The sequence below is a fragment of the Podarcis melisellensis genome (assembly GCF_964234715.1).
Source record: "Podarcis melisellensis genome assembly, chromosome: 9".
Taxonomy (NCBI): domain Eukaryota; kingdom Metazoa; phylum Chordata; class Lepidosauria; order Squamata; family Lacertidae; genus Podarcis; species Podarcis melisellensis.
Window position 1 is genome coordinate 78664636 of NC_138541.1, and position 26195 is coordinate 78690830.

General features: G+C 47.6%; 1 protein-coding gene across 2 annotated transcripts in view; it reads right to left on the reverse strand.

Moving 5' to 3' along the window:
* Positions 1-26195, reverse strand: part of LINGO1 (leucine rich repeat and Ig domain containing 1) — a 629635-nt gene that overhangs the window by 356272 nt on the left and 247168 nt on the right. For both annotated transcript variants that reach the window (XM_081925639.1, XM_081925640.1), the window contains exon 2: positions 24851-24894. The gene's annotated coding sequence lies outside the window, so the exon portion shown is untranslated. The remainder of the gene's footprint in view (positions 1-24850; positions 24895-26195) is intronic.

A 26195-nucleotide genomic window follows, 5' to 3' on the forward strand; every position in this document is an offset into this window, starting at 1 on the left:
TTCCTGCTTGGCAGGGGGTTGGACTAGATAGCCCTCGGGGTCCCTTCCAACTCAACAATTCTATGATTCTTCTTAAAAGTTTTCTATTTACATATGTTTATTTATAACATAACAAACTATAACAACAGGTGTTAAATATAATAAAAATAGAAAGGGATATCTAGAGCTAAATATATAGGAACAGATTTCTGTACCCAAAGAGACTCCATTTCTTCATAAAGACATTATCTTGTTACCTGCTGAGTAAGCATACTCAAGGCTGGATGGATTCGTCAAGGCTGCCAATCCAACAGACACCCCACCTGGAAAGCTTGCAGAGAATCCAGTGCAGCCCAACACAACACCCTACCCCAAGATCCAGAACCCCTCCTGCCAACCCCGGCAGAACCAGCCTGAATCCAAGCTGAAACCTGGACTTGAAGACACAGCACATATCTCACAACATCAGCTGTTCCATCTGTGAGTCCTACTTGAGTGGAAGAAGCTGCCACTAAGTTTGCTGGGTTTTACTGGCATTCCAGGAATGTTTGGGTCAGCTGCAAAATCTCAGATTTACTACCTGGATGTTCCTAATGCAGCAGCTCTTCCTAACTGGCTCTCTGTGCTCTGGCTCCTAGTTGAACAGCTTCCTTGTGACATAAGCATTTTTAGCTCAATTTAGAGTCATTTTACCAAAATTATTGGTTGGGTCCAGAGATGCGTGAATGGAGAACCACTATGCAATGGGGCTCTCCCCCTCCTCTTCCTAGGGATGGACTGGATGGCTGAATTATGTCCTGTTTTACTCACCGAATGCATAGCTCTGGCCCATCCCATTGGGTCTTATTCCATCTTGCCCCATTGTCCTCATTTTGTACATAAAACACACCAATGCCAAGGCTTTTCGGTGCATTCACTGGCAAAATATGCACTTTGTATGCACTTTTACATAAAGTAATATTTTTGTGCAAACCATTTGTGCACTGGGAATGCACAGCAAAATCCAACAAAGTGTACAATCCAAATAGGAGTTTTTGCAAGTTTGGAAGGATCAGATCAGGCCAGTCCACTTTGAAATGCAGATTGGATAGACTTTTCCTCAATCCCTACCTCCTGCAGCACTGTGCACCCTGCAAAAAGACATTCCCAATAATCTCTCACTACCTAGAATGTGACATGGGGTGGGAACCTACAATTGGGGACGTGATGGAAATTGGGAACTCTGTTGGACTCCAGTACTAAAATCTGAAATGCAATCTTTTAATGAAACATCCTCCAAAAACTGGGTTCTTTCTGCTGTCATGAGGTGCTCCCTTGTCTCACCTGCCAATGGTGTCTTATTTGCTCTCTGAACTGCTCTATAAATATGTATTTTTCATGAGAGAAAAATGGTAATCATGTCCCATCGGAAAACACACAGATGCCACCCTGTGCCAAGTTGTTCTGCAGCAGAGAGGAAAGTGGAAAGTAACACAGAGACTTTTGATGATGTTTTTGAGATAGAACATACAGAGTTGCTTAAGGCAGTCCCTCAACTTCTGCTGGTAAAGAGTTAGTAGCATTTTGAATCTCATAGGGTTCCTCTGCTATCAAAAATTAAAAGTAAAGCCAAGCTGAAATTTCTCAAAAAACAGTTTTCTGGGGTTTGGAAACTGGGATTTTTCTTTTTCTTAAACCTCTTAGCAAAAGAAGGTCACTTTTGTTTCTGAATACTATGCACCATATTTGGGTTGCAGATGGTCCCACTCCCTACAGCATGGTATCCCAGAAGGAAAATAGGTGTAGGTTGTGGTCCGGGATACAAAACGGTAGCCAAGCTGCAAAAACACTTTGCACTGCCAGCAAGGCCAAGCATGCAATAGAGGAAAACAGTACCTTAAGGGGGGAAAGAAGTATGGAAATACTACCAAATTAAGATAAACTGCAAGTTGGGTTGGGTTGCTTTTGTGTGACAAAAGGTGGTCATACATTATGCATGCTTGTTTGTTATGGGTTGAATCTTAGGAACCACAAGTGAAGTTCCATTACAAGAGTGGAACTTTCCATCCTTCCCCACTGTACCTCTAGAAAGTCATTCCCGGGGACTGTAGGACTGTGAAGGAGGTGGATCTGGGTGCCACAGCCTTAGGGAGCTGGCCAAAAATAAAGGGCATCATGCTTGGGCGAATGAAAATACCTTTCACGTGCACAAGGTATTCATTGGATCCAATCCAATGTGAGATCCTCCAGCATGCGTATTAATATCTAAAAAGACGCTTCAGCTGGTTCAGAATTTGGCGGCCAGGTTGCTTACAAGGGCAAGACGCTTTGAGCATATGACCCCAATCCTGGTCTGGCTGCACTGGCTGCCAGTTGGTCTCTGGGCCCAATTCAAAGTGCTGCTTTTGACCAGTGAAAAAGTGCTGCTTTTGACCTCAAATGGCCCAGAACCACAAGTTCTGAACTATTCAAACTTGCATCCAAACATTCCCAATATTTTGGAGGCTCTCTGCTCCATGTTATTTCCCCCCATTTTGTATACTGTGCAGAGCAGGGAATATTTTGCTACATCTGTATACGAAAACAATATTCCACCATCCAGTCCTCAAAAGGCCCAGGTGGCAATACATAGCAGTAGGTGCAGAAGGAGGGACAGAGTCACATCCACTTTCAGGCTCATTGTGGCATGCCAGAACAAGAGAAGAGGAGGCAGCAGTGGCAGCGAATACAAGTTTTCCCCTTGTATTCTGGTCATCAGCCAGCCTGCCCTCCCTGCTTGGAGGGTGGAATTGGCTGGTTGCCATGATGGGGCCAAGCAGGGATTTTTTTGTCCTCCTCTGTGACTGGCCTGCAGGAGGGGATTTCATTTCCACCAGCTCCATACTGTAGAACATTCTATGCAAACCTTCCAAGTGTCCCTATTTTTCAGGGACAGTCCAGGTATTACAGAAGCCATCCCAGTTTCTGATTTGATCCTGAAATGTCCCTCTTTTACATAGGATGTCCCTATTTTCATTGGAGAATTGTTGGAGAGTATGTTCTATGGCTTTTTAGATGTGTTTGTGGGATAGGCGTTATTGGTTTGTTTTTGTTTCAATATGTATTTTTTATTCTTATTTTGCATTTTTTCTGTTGCAGACTGTCCTGGGATGATATATATATAATTTTTATACCCCCTCTACCCATACCCCCCTATACCCACAGGTCTCAGGGCAGTTCACAGAATAAAATCAAAATATAAAACCACAAAATATATAATCAAAATAAAATCAATCCAATAACCCCCCCTACACACACATTTTTAAAGGGCATAGGAAGTCAATCAAATCAACCAAAAGCCTGGTTAAAACGGAACGTTTTTGAGTGGCAACTAAATGTAAAGGTCTGTAATGAAGGCACCAGGCGAACTTTGCTGGGGAGAGCATTCTACAGTTGGGGAGCCACTGCAGGAAAGACCCGTACTTGTGCTGCCACCCTCTGAAGCTCTCGAGGAAGGGGCACACAAAGAAGGGTCTCAGAAGATGATCCGCAGTGGCGGAGGAAGGGGGGTGCGGAGGTATTCCGGTGCGGTGGCCCCCCAGACACGCGCCGCGCACCCCCACGTGCCGGGCATCAAGGCCCCACAGGTGGCTTGTCACGCCTTGCGGGCGGCGAGCCACGCCCCAGGAATGTGACCCCCCGGAAGGGCGCTAGCCATGCCCCCGCCTGCTCACTGCCCCCGGTAGCAGAGCATGCAGCTTCGCCACTGTCTCAGGGTTCATGTAGGATCATATGGAAAGATGCAGTCCTTGAAGTATTGGGATCCTGAGCCATTTAAGGCTTTATGGGTCAAAACCAGCACTCTGAACTTTATACATAATAATTGATTAGCCCTCGAGTAGTTAGAGATGCTGCCAGGTGGATTCGGTGTTGAGGCGCTCCTGGCAGCAGCTGTGTGCACACATAGCAAAGGAGAAGTGCTGGGAGTTGCTTGAAGCAGCCAAACGTCCCAGCCTGGCCCTGTGTACAATGCAGAACAACAAATGAATGGAAAGTGGGGGGGGGGAATCCATTCATTCCAAATTCCCCTCTGACCTCAGTAACACATAAGGCTTGTTCACAAGTTACGCTAAATGCAGGTAGAAGCAGTCCCTACACATACACAAGTGTTGGTGTAAATGAGTGGTCACATGATGTCTCCCTGCCAGCTGCAAGAAGCCAAGGGAGGAAGTGGTGAAGGGAGTCATGCCCCTTCGCCATCAGTGGTGCCGGGGTTGGCACAGGCTATTGGCTCTAGCACATATGAAGGAAATTGCCATTATAAGCAAGTGTACAGCACCCCACTGCTTCTTGCTGTGGCCTTTCAAAGCTCAGGGAAGCCCTGAGTGCCTTTGGTTGCTCCCACTGTCAGGGATCATTTCATCTAGGCAGCCATGATGCATCTGAACAGGTGATATTTTAATTGGAATTTAGGTGTTTAATCTCTCTGTGACAATTCATAACAGAAGCACTTTCCTTAAAGTGGAAGGATAAACAAAACCTCTTTGCTGCAGGAGTAGAGCAGTTCACAAAAAAGAGAATAGAAAATACATAATAAACAAATACATAATAAACAAATACATAATAAAACAAAAACAAACCAATAATCTCCCTCCCACAAACACATTTAAAAAGCCATAGAATGTTAATCAGCCAAAGGCCTGGTTGAAGAGAAATATTTTTGCCTGATGCATAAAGATATGTAATGAAGGTGCCAGGTGAGCCTCCCTGGGGAGAGCATCCCACATGACATGGAACCCTCAAGCAAGGAGCCACCGCAGAAAAGGTCCATTCCCACACTGGAGAGCCAGTGTGGTGTAGTGGTTAAGAGCGGTAGTCTCTAATCTGGGGAACCGGGTTCGCGTCTCCGCTCCTCCACATGCAGCTGCTGGGTGACCTTGGGCCAGTCACACTTCTATGAAGTCTCTCAGCCCCACTCACCTCACAGAGTGTTTGTTGTGGGGGAGGAAGGGAAAGGAGAATGTTAGCCGCTTTGAGACTCCTTAAAGGGAGTGAAAGGCGGGATATCAAATCCAAACTCTTCTTCTTCTTCTTCTTCTTCCCACACGGCCACCCTCCAGACCTCTTTCAGAGGAGGCACATGAAGAACAGCCTCAGAGGATGATCTCAGGGCCCAGGCAGGTTCATATGGGGAGAGACAGTTTCATAGGCTAAAACTAGCACTTTGAATTGGGCCCAGAAACTAATTGGCAGCCCGTGCAGTTGGGCCAGGATCGGTGTTATATGATCAAATTGCCTTGTCCCAGTGAGCAACCTGGCCACTGAATTCTGCACCAGCTGAAACTTCTGAACCATCTTCAGCAGCAGTGTTATGTATAACATATTGCAGTAATCTAACCAGAACATAGACAAAATAAGTTAGGTTCTCCCTGTCCAAATGGGCCACCAGCCGAAGCTGATGGAAGGCACTCTATGCAGCTGAGGCTGTCTGAACCTCAAGTGACAGCAAAGCATCCAGGAAGACCCCCAAGCTCCCTACCCTCTCCTTCAGATGGAGGGTAACCCCCTCAACCTTCCAGTCATCTGGTCTAGGGAACCACCCACCCACAGTGTCTCAGTCTTAGAAATGAAATCAAATGAGCATTCTGGGGGCAAACTGTCTTAGGAAGATGTGAATTGCCACCTGCCAGCTTGTTTCAGAAGAATCTCTGGTTTAGGCCTGTGATAACATGAAAAAGTGCTTTACCTCCAATTCCTCTACAAATCAAATTAGGCCTTGATTGATGCAGGAGACATACAAGTCTTCTACGTGAGTCGGTCAAGTCCTGTGACCTGTGACCTGTGACCTCCAAGGCCAGCTTGCTCAACTGCCCTCCTTTAGGCAAAGTCGGTTGCCCCTCCTCCTCCTCCTCCTCCTCCTCCTTCTGTGCCATGGTTCAGCAAGGCTCACAAGCCAGGGAGCAAGTGTGGTGTAGTGGTTAAGTCTCGTAATCTGGTGAACCGGGTTCGCATCTCCGCTCCTCCACATGCAGCTGCTGGGTGACCTTGGGTCAGTCACACTTCTCTGAAGTCTCTCAGCCCCACTCACCTCACAGAGTGTTTGTTGTGGGGGAGGAAGGGAAAGGAGAATGTTAGCTGCTTTGAGACTCCTTCGGGTAGTGATAAAGCGGGATATCAAATCCAAACTCCTCCTCCTCCTCCTCCAATTGCCTTCTAGATGCGGCCTGGGGATGGTCCGGGAATCTAGGCAGCCAGCATAGCGCACATGCTCAATGGATTTTGCAACTCAGCCAGGCTTGGGGGTCAAAAATGAGGTGGGCGGCTGCTCGAGACAAGTCCCTTCTCCGTTCTCCCGCACATGCGCAGCAATCTCTTCCTGGCTGAGGGGTGGGGAAGAGGGAAAAGGAGCCACAGTTTGGCTTTCCACCATGGAGCTGCAGGCGACTGACCTCAGGAAGGGCAGCTGCAGCGGCAGGGGCTCGGAGGCACCTCAGGAGTGATTCCTGCCTGCGGCGACGGTACTATAGGAAGCGGGGAGTGCCTGGGCAGCTGCACTCCAAAGCAGTTCTGCGCTCTGCTGGGGAGGCCGCTCATTAGCTACACAGTGCAAGCCATGGAAAGGTACATAGCAGCCACTGTCTCATCTTCCCTCACACGGGGAAAATAAAGTTTTTGCTTGAGCGGTGCCGGCCTGACTTAGCATGGCCAACAGCCTTTCCCTTCACACACTCTCCAGGGCTGACAGGAACGGCGTGCTTACCTCAGCCCCCCACCCCACCTTACGAGAGAAATAATAACTGTCAGTGTGTAAAACGCAAAGGAAGCAGCATGGATGGATGAGGGAACACCCCCCCCCCCAAAAAAATCACATTTGGGCAACATTGAGGTTAGCTCCAATAAGGGTTTTTGCCAAAAATTTGGGTCATAATCATGGCAACATATCGTCTATCCCCCCTCAAGGTCTGAGGGACAGTGGACTGGCCCTCTGCTGAAAAAGCTTGCTGACCCCTGTTCTACGCCCTATAATCAACTCTGAAGAAAATGGGGGGCACTTAGCTAAAAACCAATCAACTACCTCTAACAGGCTTTTGGAATAAATCAGTCTCCTCAGCAGATTAATTCTGGATCCGCTTAAAAGCATGGATCCAGGCAGGGCCACAGCAAGCGTCTGGGCAGCTCTTCTTTTGCTTCCTCCTGTGCGCCAGCTGGGCAATGTGCCAACAAGCAGGGAGAGATGCGCCTGCTGCTGCCAGCTGGAGCAGTCTTGTACCCTCTCTCTCTGAGACTTTTCTTGGGGCTCCAGATTCCCACCTGGCTAGTTGCTGGTTTTTGTTGTTTGCTTTTGAAAAGGGACATCTACTATTTGCAGGTTTTTGTCTCAGCTGAGTTTCATTTCATTCCTCTTGCCAAAGGACATGATAGCCACGTTCAAATATATAAAAGGATGTCACATAGAGGAGGGAGAAAGGTTGTTTTCTGCTGCTTCAGAGAAGCGGACACGGAGCAATGGATCCAAACTACAAGAAAGAAGATTCCACCTAAACATTAGGAAGAACTTCCTGACAGTAAGAGCTGTTGGACAGTGGAATTTGCTGCCAAGGAGTGTGGTGGAGTCTCCTTCTTTGGAGGTCTTTAAGCAGAGGCTTGACAACCATATGTCAGGAGTGGTCTGATGGTGTTTCCTGCTTGGCAGGGGGTTGGACTCGATGGCCCTTGTGGTCTCTTCCAACTCTATGATTCTATGATTCTATGACATTTTCATCTCTAGTTCCCTGCTCCAGTTCCCATCATATTTAAGGCCAAAATTTCAGTGGGGTGTGCCCAACTTGGTGCTCAGCCGAGAGGCATAGCATGGGAAGGTTGGGGGGGGGCTTTGCCCCAGGCACAATTTTGAGAAGGGATGCAGGGCACCGTGGGCTGCTGCATCCTTCTCAGGTGCCCTCCGGCAGCTGAGAAGGACACAACAGACATGCGCTGGCTCCGCCCCTGGTTCCGCCTCCTAGTTGTGACTTGCTCATGGGCAACTTGGCCTCATTGTGGAGAGGGAGTCAGAATTTTCAGTTCCTTGCTCATTCTAATTTTTAAAATGTTTTAATGGGTTTTTTTTTACTAATAATTGTATTGTTTTATATTATTTTGTAAACCATTTTGAGGTTCTTGTTGTTTTATATATATTTTATTAATAAATAAAATATATAAAATAAAGAGCATACAGAAATGCTGTTACAACAGGCTGAAAGCAGCATAAGATTGAACATCATCACTGAACCTGTTTCAAAACATTTCAAAAAATACCCCTTTCCTAATAAACCAGTTAGGCTGGTTTATATGGACTCTTTTGTAAGATGTTAGCCTAATCATAGTTACTAGGGACCAACTTTTCTCAATCCATTCAGATATAGTAGGTAAACGTTAAGGTAAAGGATCCCTGGACAGTTAAGTCCAGTCAAAGGCGACTATGGGGTTGTGACGCTCATCTCACTTTCAGGCCGAGGGAGCCAGCGTTTCTCCGCAGAAAGCTTTTCCAGGTCATGTGGCCAGCAGGACTAAACTGCTTCTGGTGCAATGGAACATTGTGACGGAAACCACAACACACAGAAACACTGTTTACCTTCCCGCCACAGCGGTACTATTTATCTACTTGCACTGGCATGCTTTCAAACTGCCAGGTTGGTAGGAGCTGGGACAGAGCGACGGGAGCTCTATATCAAAGCATTGTATACAAGGTATACATTGTATACAAGGATGAGTATGGTTGCTCACGAGTAAACAGCCAGGACTCCGACCTGCCTTTTTACTGGGCTTCCCCTCCCAAGCAACTAGATATTGCAGTTGATATCCATTCCACCTGGAGTCAAGTATCTCTGTTACCTCATTGCATTTCCCCCTCTCTTCTACGTTTGGCGTGGTGGGAACCTCCTGCCCCCTCCCCGGGGAGCCGCGTCCCTCCCTATAAGGAGACAGCAGCAACCTGTGAAAAACCAGGTGGATCCTCATGTTGTTCGGCAGCTTCAACTTAAACACCACTGGATTGACCTGCTGGATGACCTCAAAGGGACCCACTCTCCTTGGCAGCAGTTTTTTGCACCTCCCCCTCAGGGGCAGCCCCTGAGATGACAACCACACCTTGTCACCCACCCGGATGACCTCCCCTGGTCTTCTATGCTTGTCTGCTTTCCTCTTGTACGCCTCCTTTGCTCTCTCCAAGTTCATCTTAAGCTGTTGATGTATGGCCACCATTTCCTCCGCGAATTGCTCTGCGGCCAGTACACTCCAAGTTTCCTCGCCCCGCCCTGGGAAAGCCCCGGGATGGCACCCGTAATTGGCAAGAAAGGGACTCATCCCTGTGGACACGTGCTCAGCATTATTGTATGGAAACTCTGCTAGTGCTAACTTTTCCACCCAATCATTCTTCCTCTGATTCACGTAACAGTGCAAGTACTGCTGCAGGATGGCATTCGCCCTCTCAGCTTGTCTGTTGGTTTCTGGGTGCCTTGCTGTAGAGAAGCTCACCTCTACCTGCAACAGACTCATGAGTTTGCGCGAGAACTGTGAGGTGAACTGCCTCCCACAGTCAGAGATTACCCTTGAAGGGACCTCATGCAGTCGAAATACATGATCCACGAACAACTTGGCAGTTTCCTCCGCTGTCACTGCATGGGAACATACCACAAAGTGGCACATCTTGATCAGCAGGTCCACCACCACCATGACCGCCGTCTTACCTCTGGATGTGGGCAGGTCCGTCATGAAGTCTATGGACAACACCTCCCATGGCCTCCCGGGTGTGGGCAGGGGTTCTAGTAACCCTGCTGGAGCCGCCCTCTCACCCTTTGCCCTCTGACACATGTCACAACCTTGTACATAGTCCCACACATCCTCCCTCACCTTGGGCCACCAAAAGTCCCTTGTAACTAACAACATGGTCTCATGTTGTCCAAAATGCCCCAAAGTAGGGTTGTCATGGAGCTGTTTGAGAACTCTCCAGGCACATATAGTGCCCCCAGTAGAACAACAGCCACCCTTTCTCCTCAAAGCCCCTCTCTGCTCCCAGTCCCTTCTTGAGTTCACTAAACTTCCTCTGAGCAAAGACATTGTCTCTAGTGAGTCACACCAGTTCTGCTTCTTCAGCTAGTGCTCCTCCACAAGTCCATTTATCCCCCTGGAACATATGTCTGGCCATGGGGGGCTTCTCTTCCTCCAAGTACTCGGGTTTGTGAGATAGCGCATCAGCTCTCACATTCTGCTCTCCACGTACTGGATCCTAAAATTAAAGCTGGCAAAAAACTCCACCCAGCATATTTGCCTCTGGCAAAGCATGTGCACTGTCCGCTAATACTCCAGGTTCTTGTGATCTGTACACACCTGTTCCTGCTGCTTCGCCCCATCAAGAAATGTCTCCACTGCTTAAAGGCCCCGAAAATAGCAAACAATTCTTTGTTGTAGATGCTGTAGTTTTGCTCCGATTTGTTCAGTTTCCTGGAGAAAAAGGTGCACGGCCTCCAATCACCCTCTGCATCTTGCTGCAACAGGACTGCTCCGATGCCCGATTGGAGGCGTCAGTTTCCACCCGTAACGGCTTGTCTGGATTCACGTTCAACAGCTGCCCCTCTGATGCAAAGACATTCTTTAGCTCCTCAAATCCCCTTGGCGCCTCCTCAGTCCACTGGAACTTTTTCTTTCCACGGAGACAATCTGTTATGGGCGCTGTCAAATAGGCAAAGTTCTTGATAAATTTTCTGTAGAAATTGCTGGAGCAAAGGAACTTCTGTACATCCTGTTGGCTATTTGCAGTACGGTAGCGCTGCAGAGAGCTTGCTGGGGAGACCATGCATTAAAAAGAAAGGGACTCAAAAATAACTTAAACAAGGTTTTAATTACAAAAACAAAAACTCCTTATACACTAAATACATTAACAACAAACCAGACCCAACCACCAACCCAACCCCCAGGGTAATGGGAGAGCTTGGTGCTGCTCCTTATATATACTACACCCAAATGCTGACACCTTAATCAATGCAACTCAGCAGCACCTGCTATGTTTCACAGCTGTAAAGCTGGGTCTCATTATCTTGCTCTTTCTCTGGCCCCTTAAAGACATACACATTGGGTGGAACAATGATGAACCTTTACATTTAAAGAAACCATTCAACATTTCCCTTGCGGTTCATCATTGTGGAACAAAAACATAAAGCATACTTTGTACATGTTTTTCATGTGTAACCTTTGGAAGTGCTTTAGTAAAAATGTCCGCAATTTGATTGTCACTTGGAACATATTCAAATATAATCATTTCGTCAGCAATTAGTTTCTTTACAAACTGTAAACGTAATCTTAAGACTCTAGTGCGCTGCGTATTGGTTTCTGAACACAGGATAGCAAGTCCACTCTGGGAATCAAGGTAAACTTTTACTGGTAGTGTTACTTGTATCTGTAGGTCTGCAAATACTTGCAGATACCATTCTACATCACGAGTGGCCTGAACGCATGCACATAATTCACTCTCTGTTGTGGAGAGACAAATAATGGTTTGTGTCTGGGACTTCCATTCAAATGGACAACCGTTATAACAAAACACCATACCAGACACACCTCTGCAATTATTTTGTTCCACTGCATGAGATGCATCGCAGAAAATTTCAAAACCTTTGTCAATGCTTGTTGTAAACTGCAACCTATAATGTTTGGTATTTTTAAGGTACATTACCACTCTCAGAGCAGAGAAACATTGCATAGTGGGCTTTTCCACATTGTGATGCATCTTTTAACAAAAGCTTAACTGTTTCATATTTTACAATTGGTGAATAACACAAATCATAATCCTCGCCTGGAATTTCTTGAAAACCCCTAGCAACTGATCTTGCTTTGTACCTTACAACTTCATTTTTGTCATTCATTTTAACTCTGTAAACCCATTTTGAATCAATAAGTCTCATATCTGGGGTTTGTGGTACAAGAGACCAAGTGTTATGCTCTTTTAAAGAAGCTATCTCAGAGTTCATAGCTTTATACCAATTTTCAGCTTGTTGCTTAGGTAAATTCTGAACATCATTGTAGCTTTTTGGCTCAAAAACTGCCTTATTGGCATACACAGTATTAAAATGTTCATCTGCAAATCGTTGTGGCTTCTGCCTCTTTCTATCTGAACGTCTCAGTCCGGAAGGAGAGTCAGACTCCTCGGACTTAATGGGACTAAGTGAACCACTAGTTTCAGGTTGTAAATCATCACTGTCAGATTGAAGAGGTGCCTGTAGGCTAAGCTCACGGTCAGAAAACTCAAGAGAATCTAACCTCCCCTTGGGTGCCTGTGACTTTAAATCAAACAAATCAGATTCAACAGGCTTTTTGTCTTTTTCCATTAATTCAGAAGCGCTATCGCCTGCTGCTGCTGCTTCCTCTTCTTCCTCAGTATTATCTATACCACGGGTGTCAGACTCAAGGCCCGCGGGCCAAATCCGGCCCAGCAGACCTCCTCATGCGGCCCGTGTAGCCGCCGTTCTCGCTGCTGTTCTCGCCCATCCAGTGCACCATCGCCTGGTTGTGTGCCGCATCGCCTTTCAGCGCAAAGGAGGTGGTGAGCAGAGAGGCCGCCTCCGGAGGTTCCCCGCCGGCGCGACCCCACAGACCGCCCGCCTTGTCCCGTGGGCTGCCCCGTCTCTGGCGGCTGCTCCGGTCCGGCGGGCGCGCTACCCAGGAGGCGCCCCGCGCAAGCAGCAGCAGCAAGTGGGACGGAGCTGCCCGGCCGGACGCTCCTCCGCGCGCCCCGACAGCCCCTGCTGGCGCCATGCTCGGTTTCCGCTGCGCCGCCGGGCAGGGATGTGAGTCTGACAGGCGAGGCGCGGAGGCAGAGGACGGGAGGGAGCCGAGATGGAGGCGGGAGCGCGGCATGGGAAACAACGTGCCAGCAGGGCTTCCACGCCCAGGCGAGGCGCAGCGCCGCCCTCTGCCAGCGGGCCCCACCGAGCCCCGGAGCCCGCCCGGCCACCTTCCCCGATGTCTGCTGGCAGCAAGGCTGCAGTGGGCACGCCGGAGCAAGTGGATGGGAGCCCGGCACCTGGGCAAGCGAACGTCCCCCTCAGCCTCGGCTTGCCATGGAGGGCAAGGGGAGACGGCTGCCTCAGGCAGCAGGATCCACAGGGGCAGCTCGGCCCGTCGTGGAAATGTGCTTCTTCCACCAGCGCCAGATTTGGGGCCGTGTGGGCGCCTCACCCGCCCGGAGCCAAGGGAGCACAAAATAATGATAACGATGCCTATTTATTCTATGGGGGGGGCACCAAATTTTGTCCTCACTCAGAGTGGGTGCCATATTACCAAAGTCCGCCCCTGCCCTGCCTCAATGGGATTTAAAAAGCAGAGGGAGGAGCAAGCAGCATTGGCCCCCGTCAGAAACATCTCCCCCCCGCCAGTGCCTGGCACAGGGAGGAGGCAGCAACAGGCAGAGAAGGGAGAGAAGGCGCAGACAAGCCCCAGCCACAAGACGCAGTCCGGTAAAGTTGCCCTCAGACTGGGCCTGCACAATGTTATGATACATCACCACAGGGGCAGACTGTAGTAATCTTTCATAACAGGGGTGTCAGCCTGAATAAAATATTGAGGGGGGGGCAGGTAGGCCCCACCTCACATCACCACCACCACCACCACCACCACCATCATCATCATCATAATTTATTACTGGTCAAACACCAGCTCGAACCTCACATAATTTATCACATGCCACACACACCCCATTTAAATTTCAAAGCTCATCAACTTCGGGGGGTCTCAGCCTGCTCAAATATTTTAGGCCGATACAACCGGCCCTTTGAGGGTGACCAAACTGCTGATGTGGCCCCCGATGAATTTGAGTTTGACACCCCTGATCTATACCATCAGTATCTTGGAAAACAGCAACTCCATTCCAATTTACAGTTTGTATCATGCTTCTGGTAATATGAAATTTGCCAGTTGCTGGTATGTAAATTCTGTACGCCCCCTGCTGGTAGCCCATTAATTTTCCCTGAACACTACTCTCACCCAATTTCTGCTTAGCGGGATAATGGATAGTTACATCTGAACCCCAAATGCGTAGGTATTTCAGATTAGGGCGTTTTTTAAACAGCTTCTCATAGGGGGTGACATCTAAACCAGAATGATAACTACGATTTCTAACATAACAAAAGGCATTAAGCGCTTCAGCCCAAAAGGCTTTGGGCAGATTAGCATCATGCAGATAAGTTTTAACCCCTGCCTGCAGGTCACGCTGCACAACTTCAACAAGCCCATTTTGCCAGGGACTTCGGGGGCAAGATAACTCATGAGTAGTCCCCTGCACTTCCAGGAATTTCTCAAAATCCTCAGAAACAAATTCCCCGCCCCGGTCAGAAAACAGGTTCTTAATTGGTTTGTTAAAGTGCGTTTTTACCCAGTTGCAAAAAACTTTGTACTTCTCAAATGCTTGGGACTTCTTGGCTATTGCATAAGTCCAACAATATCTACTATATTGGTCTATCAGAGTGAGCCAGTACTTAGAACCTCCTAATGATGGTGGGAGTGGCCCAACTAAATCACAATGTACACGCTCAAATGGCTCAGTTACTTTCCTATCTGAGCACCTGCCCTTGCGTGCAACCTTCATCTTATTCTTGCAACAGGATAGACATTGCATAAAGAATTTACATGGTTTTAAGTTGAGGCCATTAACAATATTCTTTGTCTTAATTACATCAGCAAAATTCAGGTGTCCCAGAATCCTGTGCGCCTCATGGACACACCCGGAATGTGGCCTTACATTCCTCAACCCCTGGCTTGACTGTGCTGCTCTGTAATTTATAGGCGATTGTGAGTAGGTGCGGAAATACAGTCTATATAAACCATCAGATTCCCGGGCATACAATAGACGTTTGTTCCCATCGAAAAACTCACACATTGAATTTAAGAAACGCACAGTTATTCCTTGACGAGCAAAACACCTTACTGACAATAAATTGTCCACTGACGGGCAGTAAATGCAGTTCGCTATTGTAATGTTTAAAGAGTCAAGTTTAACAGTACCCCTGCCAAGCGACTGCAAGACTTGTGAATTAGCTAAATGTACATTACCAATTTCCTCTTCAAAAGAAATAAACAAGCTTCAATCATTGCAAACGTGCTGAGATGCTCCTGAGTCCACAATAAAAGACTTCCACTTGGCACCTTTAATTCTTTTACAATCTGTAGTCCGAGCGTGAAAAGCTCGCGGCTCGTTTCTGTCTTTACAATATGATGTTGACTGCTGAGATGACAACCGTGACTGAAGAACAGAAACAGACTTGGGAGTACTTTGCTTTCTTTTGGATCTGCAGTCCTTTGCAAAATGTCCTTGCTTATTGCAGAACCAACAACGCTTTGCAGCTTTAAATGCAGTTGTATCACCACAAGTTTGTATATGGCGTTCCTCGTTACTTCTGGAAATAGGAGTGCTTATGGCACAAGCCTCCCTTCTATCCAACTCGCCCATTAATCTTGCCGTTACCCCTTCCACAGTTAATTGTGCTGGTAGAACAGCAGATATCTGGCTAGCTATACCATCAAAGTCCTCATTAAGGGAACAAAGGATGATAAAAACATACTGAATATCAGGTATCTCCATGTCCCTTCGAATTAATTCGCAGCGTATTGCCTCCAGACGTCTCAAATGTGCTGCCAAATCACCACCAGGCTGCAACTTCGTCTGGTACAGCTGTTTGAAAAACGTCAATGCAGACGCTGACTCTTTTCTAACATGCACTGCTGCAAGACTGTCCCACATTTCTTTGGCAGTTTTCTTATTCCTTATATAGACTACTTGCTGGTCGCTGACTGCTAAATTAATTATTGCCCTGGCTTTTGCATCTCCTTTCGACCAAAGCATTAGTTACAGGGTTAGGAGGGTCATCAGTTACATAGGTCCATACTTCTCTAGAGGTCAAAAGCGCCTCCACCTGAAAAGACCATAAACTATAGTTCTCATCTGTTAGCTGTGGGAAGACCAGAGCCTTCTCAGCTTCAGGAACCCGCTCAACCATTCTGGAACTCTTCCAGACCCACAGAACTACGCTAACAGGAGAAGGAGTTTTCAAACCTTTCTCAGAGTCCAAAAATATGCAGTCATCCACTCAGCACCTGGGCCCATAACCAAAGATGTTGGCTATTTGCAGTATGGTAGCGCTGCAGAGAGCTTGCTGGGGAGACCATGCATTAAAATTTACATTTAAAGAAACCATTCAACATTCTTGAATGGTTCTTGGTCTTGGGTCTTTCCCAATCCAAAACCACCCTCACTTTCTCCTGATCCATAGCCAGTCCCTTATCCGACAGCCGGTAACCCAGGAACTCCACTTCCCGAATATGGAACCGGCATTTCTCCAGTTTGACCCACAACCGATGCTCCTTTAGCCTCTCCAACACTTGCCAGACATCGTGCAAGTGCTCTTCTTCATTCTCTGAGAACACTAATATGTCATCCAAGAAACAGACACAGTTCCGGTACAGAAGGGAACCCAGTACATGGTTCATGAAAGCTTGGAAACAGGGGCTTCCGCTTTGTAATCCAAAAGGCATAATGAGATATTCAAATGCCCCTAGGGGGTAAACATGGTTGTCTTCCCTTCGTCCCCCTCCCACACCCTGATCAGATTGAGGTGGTAACATGTCAGCCTCCCTCTCGCTGAATACCTCCTCAAAATCTGCGTACTGCAGAGGGATTTTGTCCTTCTCCCCTAGACACACTGTCGCCACCTTGGCTTTCCTTTCCCGTGGTTCCTCCCCTCCCAGACTGTGCTCTACACAGTGTGCCGACCTGAAGGTGAGGGATCGCTGGTGCCACGACACCACTGGGTCATGCAGAGCCAACCAACTCATTCCCAGGATAATGGGGTGTCCTGCCAAGGTGATCACATGAAAGGCTATGGTTTCGGAGTGCGTGGAGATCCTCATTCTCATGGGAGGGGTCTGGTGTGTGACTCCCCCCCCCAGCAACTCCCTCCCATCAATGGTGGCCACTTGCAAAGGAAAGTCAAGAGGAAGCAGGTGCAGCTGTACTGTATATGATATCCTAACATATCCGAGATATTAGCCTGAACAGATTTTCAGAATATTTCTATTTGAAGAACAATTCCAAAGAATGTGTATATACCGTATTTTTCGCACCATAGGGCGCACCGGACCATAGGGCGCACCCATTTTTTGGGGGGGAAATAAAGGGAAAAAAATTATTTCCCCCCCCCCAGGCACGGGCTGGGGCGGGGGAAGCTCGAGCTTCCCCCGACCCCAGCCCGCAAACAGGCAGCTCTCTGCAAGCCGTGGGAGCACTCCCGCTGCTTGTGGAGAGGTCCGCGAAGCCTGGGCGCGCTGAGCTCAGCGCGCGCAGGCTTCGGCATGCTGGCAACTCCCCGCAAGGAGCTGGAGCGCTCCGGCTCCTTGCGGAGAGGTCCGCGAAGCCTGGGCGCGCTGAGCTCAGCGCGCGCAGGCTTCGGCATGCTGGCAACTCCCCGCAAGGAGCCGGAGCGCTCCGGCTCCTTGCGGAGAGGTCCGCGAAGCCTGGGCGCGCTGAGCTCAGCGCGCGCAGGCTTCGGCATGCTGGCAACTCTCCGCAAGGAGCCGGAGTGCTCCCGCTCCTTGCGAAGAGGTCCGCGAAGCCTGGAGAGCGTGAGGGGTCGGTGCGCACCGACCCCTCTCACTCTCCAGGCTTCAGCGAAAGCCTGCATTCGCACCATAGGACGCACACACATTTCCCCTTCATTTTTGGAGGGGAAAAAGTGCGTCCTATGGTGCGAAAAATACGGTAATCTGATTTACTTAATCCACATCTCCAACATTTATCTGATCTTAATTACTTTTATGGGATTTTTTTTTAACAATCAAGCAGTGTATACATTTAAATACATACATACATGTACATAAATGTTCTGGCTGCAACAGGCACTAAGGTGGGGGGCAGCTTTGCAGGTTTCTGAACCCTCAAATACACTTTTCCCCTGCAAAAATATGTGCAAGTGCTCTTCAACTCAGCCTTTGTGCTTCAGAGAGCCCAGGTTTCTGTGGGTGTCAGTAAGAGATGGCATGTGTTTCTAATTCCATTCCTTTCTGGTCTCAGTGGCACACTGTAATAGGTCTGCACCATCCTGTTCCATGCTAATCCAATTACATCTTATCCCATTGTACATGATTTACCTCCATGTTGTGCAATCGTTTTATGTAAAATACATATTTTTCAGTGCATCACCAGTAAATTACAGATTTTGCACTAATGTATTATGAAAAATACATATTTTGTGACTAAACATCAGGAAGAACTTTCTGACAGTAAGAGCTGTTTGACTGTGGAATGGACTCCCTTGGAAGGAAGATTCCTTAGAAGACCACGGACTCTCTTTCCTTGGAGGGTTTTAAGCAGAGGTTGGCTGGCCATCTGTCACAGATGCTTTAGTTGAGATTCCTGCATTGAAGGGTTTGGACTAGATGACCCTTGGGGTCCCTTCCAACTCCACAGGTCTGTGACTCTATGGCTGGTGTCAGCCAACACTATTGTTCTGTGACAGGAAACGGAAATGAGAATGCTCTTATTCCAAATGTTCATGAACAAGCCACAAAGCAAATCATATTCTCTGAATGTGGCAAATGTTTTTGCATTAACCATTACACTGAAGAAAGTGACAAGACACCGGGGGGGGGCAGTGTTAACAGAAGACAAGAGAAATGTCACTGATTTTATTACTTCTGCTAAAAGTGTGGGGGGGGGGGAGTCCAGCTGTCTCTCTTATTTAGTCTTTGACAAGAGTGAATTGCTTATGCAAAAGAAGTGAAAATGCTGAACTTCAGAGCCTTGTTCACCCTCCTGATTATTCATCAAATCACACTTGTAGCAACATTTGCAGTCCTGTCCAAAGACAATGAAAAATACAAACAACAATAACGCCTCCCTCACAAAATCTCACCAAGAGAAGTTGGGAATAGTTTGATGTTTAAGACCACGTTTCATGAAAAAATAAGAATTAGATGAAAATGAGAGAGGTCTCATGTATTAACCCTGATCATCCTATAGTACCTTCAGGTTCAGAGGCCTTATGGGCTGCTGTCCTGATGTCCCTTTAGGTGGGTTTCAAGGAAGCGCCTGATTGTCTGCTATTGGATGTTGGACTCAATGACCCATTGCCCTCATCTAGCAGGACTCTTGTTACAGTTTTATGCTGCCTAAAAGCTACCCATCAAAATTAGTCTGGAAGGCAAATCCCTGTGGATTTGAAGCACCTTTTCCATCCGCATTATGTCCATAGCGATGCCATTACAGTGGTACCTCTGGTTGTGAACGGGATCTGTTCCGGAGCCCCACTCGCAACATGAGCAGAAAGCAACTCGCGTTTGCGCATGCGCAGGTCGCGACTCGCCGCTTCTGCATGTGACATCATTTTGAGCGTCTGCGCATGCGCAAGCGGCGAAACCCGGAAGTAACCCTTTCCGGTACTTCCGGGTCGCCACGGGACACAACCTGAAAAGATGTAACCTGAACTGAACGTAACAAGAGGTATGACTGTATCTAACAACAGGGACAGTGGGATGGTGGATGGAGAAAGCTGTAGCTCTCCAAACCAAGATGCTCCATCTCACTTTCGAGTTGTGCAGACACAGGGCAGGGACAAGATGCACAGCAAAGCACCAAGGTTATAAATTCCCCAAGTACCTCAGGTCCAAGAAAGGTATTTAAGAAATCAACTTCTTTTAGATGTGAACCTTTATGGTGACACTAAAAACAGTCATACCTTGATTGTCAAATGCCCTGGAACTCATCCGTTTTGACTCCCAAACACCACAAAACCGGAAGTGATTGTTCCGGTTTGCAAACGTTCTTTTGGAACCCAAATGTCTGACAGGGCATCCGTGGCTTCTGATTGGCTGCAGAAGCTTCCTGCAGCCAATCAGAAGCTGCGATTGGGTTTTTGAACATTTTGGAAGTTGAACAGATTTCTGAAATGGATTCCGTTTGACTTGCAAGGTACGACTGTATTTGCAATAATCCAAGCAGCACATAGTAGATGCAGTCTCCTACAGCAGGCTGGTTGAGATTCCCAATGCAACCAAGTGTACCTTCACTTCTGGCCAGTGACCTCTCTGCCATGGTTTTTCACTGCCCAACTCAAACAACAACAGGCTTGGAAGTGCCTTCTCGGTAGTGGCGCCTGTCCTGGGGAACACCCTCCCATCAGATGTCAAGGAAATAAGCAACTATCCTACTTTTAAAAGACATCTGAAGGCAGCCCTGTTTAGGGAAGTTTTTAATGTTTAATGTAATGCTGTATTGTGTTTTTAATATTTGATTGGGAGCCGCCCAGAGTGGCTGGTGAAACCCAGCCAGAGGGGTGGGGTATAAATAATAAATTATTATTATTATTATTATTATTATTATTATTATTATTATTATTATTATGTCACATTCCCAAGATGGGAGAGAGCTTCCAGACAATTAAGGACGATTCCACTTCTTTGGTTACATCCCTGGTCACTCACTGAGTTTTCAGGACAGGACCCATGCACAGGACCTATGCACACTAATCAAGGGAGCCAAACTTTTGACACAATCAATATTAAATTGCAAATAAGCATTGTATTTCAAGATCTGGAGCTGACAATGGAAGAGGTGGTTCCCATAGATTTTTTTAAATCCAAAACTGTACCAGCTGCTTCTGAGCATCAGGAGGTTGGTTGGGGCAGGGCTTGTGGCCCTTCAGATGTTGCTGGACTCCAGCCCCCACAAGCCCAAGCCAGCATGGCCCATGGTGAGGGGGGTGGGAAGCCAACAACAACTGGAGGGCCACAGGTTCCTCACCCCAACATAGACAAAATTGTTCTCCAAACCAGGGAACTAGCAGTTTGGGCAGCTCTACTAGTCCTCTCCCTCTCATATCTTTCTAACTAGAACCAGCACCTTCAGTGATTTCTCTGTTAACACTGTTGCCCTATGGGTTGAGATGTCTACCATCTCCTAAAGGCATTCACCCCGAGACAAGCACGTAAAGCACAGGAAGACATGAGGGAAACCTTTCTGACAGTAAGAGCTGTGGAATTGGGCACCATGAAAGGTGCTGGACCCATCCCATCATTGGAGGTTTTTAAACAGAGGCAGGATGGCCATCTGTCAGTGATTCTTAATTGTGATTCCTGCATTGCAGGGGGTTGAATTAGATGACCCCTGAGATCCCTTCCAGCACTACAAATGTATGATTCTGTATTACGTATGGGCATGGGTTTTCCAGCCACAGGGAAACAGTCCCATTCCATTCCCTCCAGAAGGTAATTGTTCTGACAATATGCAAACCCTTCCTTTCTCTGCTCCATGTTACCATTTGCAAGACAAATTATTTAAACATAGAACAGAAAGGATCATCAAATTCTTATGCTATTAATAAAGCTAATTCCACTGCTTAAAATATAAAGAAATCTGAACAGTGAAGAAAAAGGTCTCAGATTCAGCATGCATGCTTTTTAAGGTTTCCAAAGTTTAGTCAATAAATAAGATGTGCTGGATGAAATCAAAACCGCCCCCTGCCCCCCGCCAACACAGCATTCTGGTTAAGACACCATGGCTAATCAGGTAACAAGCAGGGCATGAATCACCCAGGGATAGAATGCCTTTTAGCATGGAGGTTCTGTTAAGTTGATGTGGATATTACTGCCATATTACTGCTCCTGCATGAAATAGACAAACCTGACTTTAAAACCCCTGAATTTAGCAGCCACCACAATGTTAATATTACTTATCAGATTCCACCATTTTCGACACTGGTACAAAGCAGGGATGACCAGTTTCCCACCAGGCCACCCTCCCACCACTGCAATATCCTCTTTCTGAAGGCTCTACCCTTCACAGTCTCCTGGAGTGTCTCTACCTGGTTAGAAGATGCCCTTGAAATCTATTCGTGACTCTTTCTTGTCTTACAGCCAGAGTGCTGCAGCTCTTAGAGTGTTGGAATAGGTCCTGTGAGACCTGGGTTCCAGTCCCCACTGAGTCACGAAGCTCACTGGGTGGCCTCGGGCCAGTCATTGGCTCTCCACCTAACCTACCTCACAGGATCAATGAGGAGGGGAAGAACCAATGAGGAGGGGGAGAACCATCTTGAGCTCCTTGGAGAAGGCCCTAAACAGATAAATAGAGAGGGGTGTGTGAGCTAGCCCACTGTACAAAGGTTGTTCCACCCCCTTTTGCCTCTGGCCCCAGACACCACTAGAATGCGGCCCTCAGATAATGCTCATGAGAGAAAGTAACCTCTTTGGCCTAAAAAGGTCATAGTGCTAGAACTTGGGCAGTGGTGGAGTTAGCTGCATGGCGCCTGGAGCGGCAGCCATGCCATGCACCCGGGGAGGGCGGTGCAAGCTGCGTGGGGGGTGGTGCGATCCACCGTGCGGAGCAGTGGTGGCTTGGCAATCCGTCGAGTCCGATGGCAGGGCAATCCACCACATTTAATGGCGGTGGTGGGGCAATCCACTGCGCACGGGGGCGGTGGGGCAAGCCCCCCATGTTGTGCCTTTTTGTCACCCCCCCGAGGGATGACACCCAGAGGGAGCTGCCCCCGCTTCCTACGCCCCTGAACTTGGGGCACCCAGGAAAGCTGAATCCTGGAAGATTCAGGGCACTGCACATCATTAAACCATGAAACTCCCTCCCACTGGAGGGGGTGATGGCCACCAACTTGGGTGGCTTTCATAGTGACTTAGAGGATTTCATGAAGGATACAGGTATCAATGGCTACTAGACATAAATGTCCTGTGTGCAGTACTGGAGGCAGTATGTCTTTGTAGATCAGTTGCTGGTAATCCCAAGTGGGGAGAGCATTGTTGCACTCAAGTCCTGTTTGCACTCAAGTCAGGCTCCCCAGGAGCATCTGAATAGCTACTATGAGAGCAGGATGGCTCTCAAAGAGGATCAGACCAATTAATGGAGGAGGAGCTGTGCTCTGACTCCACAGTTGGGGCAGCAAGGCTTCTGAGTACCAGTTGTTGGAAATCGCAGGCGAGGAGAGGGGTCTTGCTCTCAAATCCTGCTTGCTGGATTCCCAGAGGCATCTGGTTGGCCACTATGCAAACGGGCTGTGGACTAGAAGGGCCATGGGCCTGATCCAGCAGGGCACCCTTTAAAGTCTGCATGTTCTCTTTTCAGCATTGCAAGTTACTGGAGTCAGAAGGGACTTTTCATCACACATGAAAACAGACATGAAATGAGACAAGTAGCAGTTGTAGACCATCCCAAGCCTTTCTCCTTTCCATTAAATTCCTATAGAGACCCAACCCAAATCGCTCACACAAGAGCTTGCACAAGATCTGCTAACACTGCAAACAAGAAGTAAATGAAACAGCAAGACTGTAGACTGTAGAAAACAAGCCAAAAAACTATAGCTCTGAAACAACCCTGTTGCTGTAAAGGTCACTGATAATGCCATCCACTCATCTGGCCCAGATATCATCCCTCTTTGGTCTTTCACATTTCTTTATATGTCCTGGTTGTTCTTTATGTAAGCCACACACCTCCGTGAGCTCCTGAGGGCAAGTTTCTGCTCTGTTCTAGCTGGGTTAGATGCCTTACATCACCATCTGCCTTCTGAACTTTCAAGAAGGTGTGTCTGGATGCTGAGAATCCAAAGCCTTGGGGGCTGATCTTGAAGCTGACGAACCCCCCTTTTCATCCTGAATCACATCAGCATCTTAATTGAATTATCCATTTGACATCCTTCAAGATCTGCCAGTGCAGAGTGAGAAAGGCACATCCCGTGGATGTAAAATAAACACATTGCAGAAAGTTTTGAATTGCATTCCATGTAAAGAATGATCCTCTGCATGTGCTGAGGGAATGAACTGTGTAGGCCATAAGCAAAAAATGGTTTGTGGACTGCTGTTCTTTGTATGTTGCTTTGGGAATTTTTTTTAGTGAGACAAGTATTTCATATTCACAACAATCTCAACCAGCAAGTGGCAAACCACATTTAATTTATACTCTGCCCATCTGGCTGGGTTTCCCCAGCCACTCTGGGCAGCTTCCAACCGAATATTAAAAACAGTACAGCGTCAAACATTAAAAACTTCCCTAAACAGGGCTGCCTTCAGTTGTCTTTTAAAAGTAGGATAGTTGCTTATTGCCTTGACATCTGACAGGAGGGTGTTCCACAGGGCAGGCGCCACTACCAAGAAGGCCCTCTGCCTGGTTCCCTGTAACCTCACTTCTCACACTGAGGGAACCACCAGAAGACCCTTGGCGCTGGACCTCAGTGTCCAGGCTGAATGATGGGGGTGGAGACAATTCCTTCAGGCCTAATGGGCCTTTGAGGCCGTTTAGGGCTTTAAAGGTCAGCACCAACACTTTGAATTGTGCTTGGAAGCGTACTGGGAGCCAATGAAGGTCTTTCAGAAAGCCAAATTCAGCTCATTACTGTAGCTCAACAAGTGTACAAGAACCCTTTCATTGGTTTGTTAAGATTCTGATGGACCACCATATGTTGCTGGTGAGACACATTTGACTAGATTGGTGAGCAGTTTTGCAGACCTGGGTGCTGGTCACCACATAGAAAAAGATTGCTTTGATCTTACTAGGCCTCATTCACACTATACATTTAAAGTGCATGATACAACTACAAACAATCATGGCTTCCCCCCAAAAATTTTTGGATTGTTTGAGAGTCTCTTCACAGAGAATTTTTGGTGTTGTAGCTCTGTGAGGGGACTAGGAACCCCCTAACAACTCTCAGCACCCCTAAAAAGCTCCAGCTCCCAGGATTCTTGCAAGGGAAGTGGAAGCCATGAGTGTTTAAAGCGGCGTAAGCATGCCCTAAATGCATGGTGTGAATGTGTCCTGAGATGTGTGATGAAGTTATTCAGGAGGGCAACACCAACACAAAATTGTAACTGGGAGAAGGAAACAGTCTATAGCACTTACTGATGACAGAAATCTGCCCAGGACCTTCTGTGTAGAGAAGAAATCTGTGAAAGAACAAAAGAGGGGAATGGATAAGGAAACAGCCCATTCACAGGATCAAACATTTCACACCAACATTTTTGGAAAGGGGTGTCTCTCTATAGTTCTCCAAGTCTCAGATCAGGGATATATGTGATAAACACAGAGGACCAGGCAGTGGTAAGCAGAGCTGGCCCACCTACATGGCAGGGGGAAGCACCTGTCACAGGCAGTGCAGGTGCAAGAGGCCGCACTCCTTCCAGCCACCACTTCACCACCACAATGCCCCTTTCACCAGTTAGAGGGAAGTGTTCTGGCATGCAGCATTGCCACCCACCTTCCCTTGGGATTGAAAGATGAGCAGCAGGGCCAAGATTGGCAAGAAGGACTTTGTGTCGAACTCCTTGTTTGATGCAGAAAATTCAGAGCTGGAACATGCACAGCTCAGCCTTGACTGGAAAACCTCCAGTGATAAAGAGGCCAGCAGTCCTCTGGGCCACGCAGTCCGTTGCCGAACTATGCTTACCATAAACCCAAACCTCCCCTATGTAAATTAAGCCTGTTAGAGTGAGTCCTAACCTCTGGGACATCAACAGGGAACAAGCTGCTGCCCTCTTCTGTGTAACAGCCCTTCATGTATTAGTCATGTGCCCTCTAAGTTATCTCCTCACTAGTTCCTTCAACCATTCCTCAACAGACCTCTTTTTCAATATCACGGATCCTCAGTGTTGCCCTCCTTTGAACCCGTTGTTAAGCTTTCAATGAATCCTCACCAAGAACACATTTGCAAAGCCCACTGCTTTACTAAGAGGCAGGTGTGGCAAGGAATTATTAGAGGTTCAGGACCTTATGGCAGAATCCCAATGCATTATGGATTCCAGCTCCCATCAGCACTAGTGAGACTGGCCAACGGTCAGGGACAATAGGAGCTGCAGTCCAAAATCATGTGGCAGGTCACAGGTTTCCCCATCCCTGGATTACACAGTGACTAGACAGTTACAGAAGGACTGGCAAGTAATGCATATAATGTTGTGTATGCCTATGAATTATATTCTTGCTGACACTCAGGTCACTGCTGTAATGGCCCAAGTGTCCACTCCCATTTTAGTAATGTAGGCACAATGTATGTAACTAGAGCCATACGCAAAAGACCCCTCAAAAAATATTCACATGATGGGTTCAGAAATTGGAGTGGGGCATTTCTCTGCATTCCTCCAGGGGGAGGAGAAATTATCCCACAGTTTCTGAGGGGGTGGGATTCACCATTAGCAACGGTACCAGGATTGTTTGGGTTGGGGGTGTCCCACAGCAGCAGCAACTGGAGGGC